Source organism: Garra rufa, chromosome 6 (assembly GCF_049309525.1).
Source record: "Garra rufa chromosome 6, GarRuf1.0, whole genome shotgun sequence".
NCBI classification, from domain to species: Eukaryota; Metazoa; Chordata; class Actinopteri; order Cypriniformes; family Cyprinidae; genus Garra; species Garra rufa.
In genome coordinates this window covers 30,085,213-30,092,280 of record NC_133366.1, presented here as the reverse complement: position 1 = coordinate 30,092,280, position 7,068 = coordinate 30,085,213, and the positions used below count along the sequence as shown (strand labels likewise).

The 7,068-nt window shown below is 37.4% G+C and overlaps 1 protein-coding gene across 1 annotated transcript in view; it reads left to right on the top strand.

Moving 5' to 3' along the window:
- The first annotated feature begins 273 nt into the window (after positions 1-273).
- LOC141336903 (uncharacterized) overlaps positions 274-7,068 on the top strand; it is an 87,311-nt gene continuing 80,516 nt past the window's right edge. Inside the window, exon 1 of the mRNA XM_073842623.1 lies at positions 274-643. The gene's annotated coding sequence lies outside the window, so the exon portion shown is untranslated. The remainder of the gene's footprint in view (positions 644-7,068) is intronic.

The window sequence follows — 7,068 nt, the reverse complement described above, 5'->3', positions numbered from 1 at the left end:
TTGTATCTTGGTCAGTTTCAGATGTATAAATCTCAATTTAAAAAAATGGCCCTTATGACTGTATTTGTGGCCCAAGGTCACATATTAAAAAACCTAAAAAGGGGCAATTAAACGGAGCATCTCAAATTATACTTTTTGGCCTCAGCACTCCGTAGAAATGGCAACGTAATTACGTCGTATTTAAGCGACACAGAACGCGAGCGATGGTGACGTTCCTGGACGACACAGTGACGCCATCATCCGTGGACAGGGAGTCGTACAGGAATCGGTTGGATAAAGGCGATCGCGCTTTAACGGAGAAGCATCGGAGTCGTGTGCCGTATCCCTGGCGTTCTTCGAATCGGTCACATATTATCCCAGGGAGATTTTAGTTTTTGCAGAAGAGAAATAATTAATAAAGCTCTCCCTGGTGCATGGGTTGGAAGGGTGCGCGGAACGCTCCTACTTTATTTCATCGGATGAAAATGTTTGGTTTGTGCTTGTAAAACTTCAACTCGTTTTCAAAGGATCGTTTCATCTTTCTTTCGGGCAAACCGGAGAGGAGAAGAGGAGGGACCGGTGACCCTAATTGGACTCTGGATAGGATACCTAGGGGAACTGTCTCTGTGCACACAGGAGCCTCATTTCCCTTCGCATTTCCAGGGTAAATACATGCATTTGTCTAATAAAACGTCTTGCTTAAACAAGACCATGCTAGGGTGATTTTACAGGAGTAACGGGCCATGTGAGCAGCTTCACCACACAACCTCATGCAGGTAATGGACATGTGAAGCTGACTGCATGGCCTTTCTCGTGTGTATAATGTTTAATATCTGCACAGCTGCTTATGATATGCTTATATTTAGTATGCTTTTCTGATAGGTAACGTTAGTGAAACAGGTTGCATGTCATTTAAAACTGCAGTGTTTCATTGCTAGAGATGAGATATCACTTGCAAGCACTGTTTTGAAACTGTTGTTGTTGTTGTTGTTGTTGCAGTTAAACTACAATAACCCAATTCCAAGATATAGGACACATCAAACACGCAGTGTTTGGTAGTTTTGTAGCTGCATAAAACAAATCTAACACAAAGCATGAGCATCTGTTTTTTTTCTTCTTCACTTCACTTCACTAACGTTACATACTTCAGATCTTATAAGTAAAACAATGTCTCTTGTTTGAAAATATAACTTCGCAGAAGATAAAAACGCTGTAGTTGCCCTCTAAATAAACTGGATGTTTTACTACACTGGTGTGCTTACATATATGCGCGATTGGTTTACGTTTTAAATTAATAATTATTACTAAACCCCCGTGCCATCATTAGTACCACTATTCCTTGTGTTTTAGCTTGTTTTGCTGTTGTTTAGCCGGTTAGCGACTGGAGGTTTAGCTTGGGCTAACACTATTAGCACACCCACAGCTGGACAATCGAAAAGCGAGCTCGTTTATGAATATGCTTATCCAAATGTCCACTATACTGTGGTTTATATTATAAAGCACTCTGTTGTATGCGCGTGTCACCAAGGGCAGCAGGAACATCTGATAGCGGTTAGCTTAGCACGTTAGCTTAGCCCGCTAACAATCGACGTTCAGCCTTTGCCACCACTGCCGCCTCCCATACGGGCTTTAAATCCACGTGAAGTGCCCGCCAATATCTGCACAGACTTTTCAGTTTTTAATAAGACTTTTCGGATAATATTAGCCGGGCTGGCACGTTGTAAGTGAGAAATTATTCATTTGTACAGATTTATGTGCAGCGCGTGCAGGGCGCGAGACAAGCACATGTTAGCACCGACTCCAGCCGATGCAAGTTTCTCAAAGCATGCTGTCTTTGCTAAAACTCTTCGTGAAAGTTTTTTCTAATTTCTTTTTTAACCCCAAACACCCACGTAATGATAATAACAACACTTTTTTTTATCAACACGAGGGAACTGAACAAATGGAAACTGCCGTGGCTATACAAAACTTCTTTAGCACTGAAAAGCAAACACTTTTCTCTATTTTCATAATCGCACTGCAATTTGTAAACATGTGAGACTGGGCTTCTACCGAAGTTTAGGGTCTTGCACATAGTGAGTTTCAGCATCATCTGTAATATTATGTAACTTGTTTTACAGGGTTTGTAATGCTATTGCTCCATGTGTTTATGTAATATCTGTTGTCAAATAAAAGCTTTACTTGGAAAAAGGAAAGGGGTTTCTCTAGAGAACAGAGAAAGGTCAGTTTAGAAGTTTAAAAACATTTCTCAGCATTGCACCCCTAGTTTTAATAGTTTCGTCACCTGTTTGAAAAAAGTTAAAGCATCAGGTGCCCCTCTGGCTTTGCTTGATTTGGATGTGAGCAGTGGTTCTGAATTTTGAGGTCACTCTGGGATATGGTGGAAAAGGTTTGATAAAATTGATGGGGAGGGAGAGGAAAAAGAGCAGGAAATGCATAGGATAGTGTGTGAGCTCTTTCATCCTCTCACACCCTTTCCACAATATCCATTTCCACCTCCGAGTGCCCAGAGTCACCCTTCTGCACTATAGGGATTCGGTATTCCTCTCGGAAGGGTGTAGATTGTTTTTTTTTCTTTTTTTTTTTTCTCCGTTGATGTTTTGAGCTCTTTTACGCTATGGCCTTCACGAACATGTTCAAGGTTTTAGTCTTCTGTATGGATCTTGCTGAATGGCCTTAATGTTTTGACAAGACACAAAGAGAGCATACAGAAGGCATGACCGGATTGGAAGATGAGAGAAAGGAACCGGGTCATCTGATGAGTGGCTCTTTGAACAGAATATTTTTTTTCAGGCCAGCCACTTCTTAATGGCACTCAGCTAAAATAAGAGCAGGTCTGCTGTGTGGCTTTGATTAAAGATAGTCTTGGTTAAAAGGGTTGCAGCAATCGGCAGCCTTTCACTGCGAGCTCCCTTTGTGTTCTCTGGACTCCTCACTAAAGGCAAGTTTTCTAGAATTTCACTCGTGTTCAGTTTCCCCTGTGATGGAACATGATGGAATCTGTTGCTCAATTAAAAGCTCTACTTAGAAGAACTGTACGACTTTGAGATTAAGTTAACTGCGTAAAGGGCTTATCAAAGTCTTTCAGTACTGGGAAGTCTTCTGCTGAAAATCAGCTCCTATAGTTCACCATGGGTTTCAGCTAAAGGCAAGTGCATACTAAAATACTAAAGCTTGTAGGTTGCAAATGGCACGCATAGAACTCTTCAGACAGCTTTTTTTTTCTGCTTAATTGGAACACAACTTCGTTTGTTTATTACACACATGTATGTTTTAGCTGGTTACATTTTATCTGCAAATAAAAGTGCACTACTGATAGGCCCATTCACGCAAAGAACGATAACTAATTAGCATCCACACAAATGGACAAGGTTAGTTGTTCTTAGCCTTAACATGGGTAGTTGACAAATAGGCAGTAAAAATGCTTGGAAGAAATGCATACGTTTATGTAGTGTGAAGTTTAATCTTTGAGAAAATGTAAAGGGTCACTAACTTCAATTCTTTTCTTTTTTTTTTGCTTTACTGTGCCATAAATTTTTCCTATGGTGTTAAATGGCAGAAATTAAGAAACTATAATAATTTATAAATAGCATGAGAGAGATTTATCTTTATTGTTAGACACTTTTCATATAGTGCTATTTATTTAATATGAAATAATTAACATTATTTTTCCCCCATGATTTGTTGGACAATTTTAAGACAAACTTTGCTGCCATCCATTCAAAACTGTTGAAAACTATGGCATTTTAATGAGTGATATTTATATATCCCCTATTGCCATACTCAATTCTTTTTTTTTTTAAAGATAGTTTGAGATAAAAACAATAATGTGCGTCACACTAAACAAGTATGTTAGTTATTGAAGCATTTCTATTTAATTTTGAATGTGTCCAAGGAAAACCGAAGTTTAATTTTTATAGAAACAATATCAATGTTTTCCTAGCAACATTTTCTGTCTATGTTTCCATGTCAACAAAGTATCACTTTTTGTACTTATTTTCATGACACTTTATAACAGTGCAAGTTTTCTGAAAACAAGTTTTAAGAAACATCAGAAAATAGTTTAATTAATGTAATTATTGCATTTAAGAACATTTGAAAATGATCAAAAAAGAATAAAAAGGAGTTAAATCATATTTAATTATTTAAAATGCTTCTTAAAGAGACCTTGTCCTCCGGTGGACATTATCTGTCACACCAAGGGACATTTTAGCCTTTTATTTTTAAATTTTTTTTTTTAGATGCTTTTATGCTTGTAATTTGTTAAACCAAGCTTGAGACGGCCACACCATAGGACAGTTTTGAGATTTGGCTCAAATGTAAAAATCGAATAACACACTTTTACAACAGCAGGTCCATGTGGGACAGAATTAACACTTTACTGCTAACAATAATATTAATTATATTCATTTTTATTTTGTGGGACAGTAAAATGCCATGTCATGTCAACAACCCACACACTTTTTAGCATATTTAAGTCTATTATGCAGAATTCTGTGTATTTTCACAAAAAGGATAAAATGGCAAGGTCTCAATAATGCATTAAATAACAATAAGCAATACATTTGTTACAGTATTTAATATTTTTGTTAACTGTTCATTGTTAGATCCTGTTAACTTTAAATTTTATTCATGTTTTAGTGCATTTTAATTAAATACTAAAAATAATAAGTGCTGTATACATGTTTTTAATTGTTAGTTCATGTTAACTATTGCAGTTAAGTAATGTTAAGCTTACTGTAGAGTGTTTCACTAAAATCAGTGCAGAAAATAAGATAATAAAGGTTGTAGATCTCTCCTTTCCTTTTATTCAGATATCCTTGGATGCTCTCTGTGGACTTGTGTAACACATACAAGGAGGTGTGAAGAAAAAAAAAGTTCAGATGGATTGTGTCTTGTTAGCTTTAATTGTTGAACAGTGTGGCTTTTTTTTTTTTTTTTTGGATGAGCGTCATGATGCACCATGATTGCAAATTCTGTTTTATTACATCTTGCCCACGCTGATCTAATCTGCTCATAAACTTAAAGGGATAGTTCACCAAAAACATGAAAAACTGATTCTTAAGATATATTTTATGTTCATTTTTGTGAACGTAATACCTTATGAATTCTTGATATGGTTATGTCTCTTCAAGTGGTGTGCCGAGGGAATAAAAAAGCCGCGGTCACATGACTGTCATCTCTTCTGCTGTAACGGAGGTGTGAGTTGCCATGGAGTGCTGCTGCTGCCTTTTCATGTGCTCTCACAGCAATCAGACACAAGCAGAGAGGATGGTGATTCTTTTAGGAGTAAATACTACAGGGATGTATGTGTTCGATGGCTCTGGCAGGCTAATTTTGTACTGAATTTGGTGGAATCAATTTTCAAAATACCCGTCCCTAAATTTAAAACTTGTCTTCTGTGACATCCTTCTCATACGTGCTGAAATAACTAGTAATGTTTTGGGTGGCAAAGTATAAACCGTATTTTGGTTGGTGGGTTGTCTGAACAACTTGTCAAGAAGGGCATGTTTAATTATGCAGTGTTATGTCTGTGTGTTTGGTGCCCATGCGTCTATAAAAACATTATTTTAGTAGGGCAACTGACCGTCGGTCAGCAGATAAGTGGGATAAATATCCATAACCCGCGTGGAAACACAAATTAGCTTTCAAATCAAAGCTTTTATTGTGTAGAGTGTCATGTTCTCTGGTGATAAATGAAACCAGTCGTAGTAAAGCCTAACTAATTTTACATATTGCTACTCTAGCATAATTTTTGGCCGAGGTGAAGTGGTTAGCTGTTAGCCTTTCTACGTTGTGTGTTCTAAATAGATGCTAAAACAGTTGAAATGTGTAATTAGAGAAGTGCTAATTAAACAGCACCGTTTCGGGAAATGATTTTGGCTTTCTAGGACTATTACTGCTGAAACTGAAAATGTTTTTTTTCAGCTGCAGCTAACCCACTAAAACACTTTTTTCGAAGCCAAATCCCTTTATAGTCAATGAAGCCAATGTGCCATTGTTACAAAGATAATTTAGACTATTTTTGGTAGTTTTTTTGTTTAGCTTGCTAGCAACTTGATGCTTAACTTAGGCTAACACCGTTAGCATACCCACAGCTGGACAATCAAACTTATGAATACTTGGTTATCCGTTATACTGACTGCCAAGCTATTAATACTTATGTTTTGGTTCACCTCACTAATTGACTGGTTAGTTGTTGGACTACTAGTTGACCACCCTGACCCGTGCCTAGTTTAAAGTAACGGTATAATGAATTTGACAGCTGTTTTGTCTAAAGCATTGTGAAATTCACAGAGTGATATATTAATATTAGTATAATATAACAAAGTATGACCGATCGTTTTTCTTCTAGACTTTTATGTTCCTACAGCTGTGGCCAAAACAAGTTTGGTGGAAAATCAAAACACTAAAAAAGGCTTAGTTTCTCCACAGATGTCTCATCAAGCTCTTCTGTGACATTTGGAGGGATTATTTTTTGCCCTGTATCTCTTTTTAATGTCTTGGGTGTATGCCCTCGCTGTATGGGTGGTGAATTCCTGTGTTGTTCCGTGAATCAGACTTTTGAACACAGTCTCCCTATCCCTCTTCTAATGAATTATGGAGTGTTTATTTGCTTTGCTGTAATGAGCTCTTTTTATTTTCTCCTTTTTTTTCTTCAGTGTTAGTATCAGGCCTTTGAAGACTAAGTATTTTGTTCAACCTTAGTGATTTTCAGGTTTTGCATGTTTTTAGAGTTGCCGCAGTCTCTCTTCTCTAGAAAATTAGGCTTCATTTGAGGAAATGCATCTGTATCTGTTTTATTCCACCTGTTGCTGTGCCAGAAGCCTCCTGAGCATCGATTCTGTCACATAGAGGGTGTGGAGGGTTTTATCCATTTAGTTCTTCATTTCTCTTTCCTGTATGTGCAGGTGTCACACCAGGCTGATCATGTGACTTGTCTCTTGACTGATTTCGTCCTTCATTCAAACGCCAAAGACTACTTGTGCTGTCGGTCCTGCCTCACGAAGTATCTAATATTCGATGGCTGTATAGGGAATCAAATTTGTCTTGTTCTGTAGTGGTCTCCTCTAAAAAAAACTTAATCCA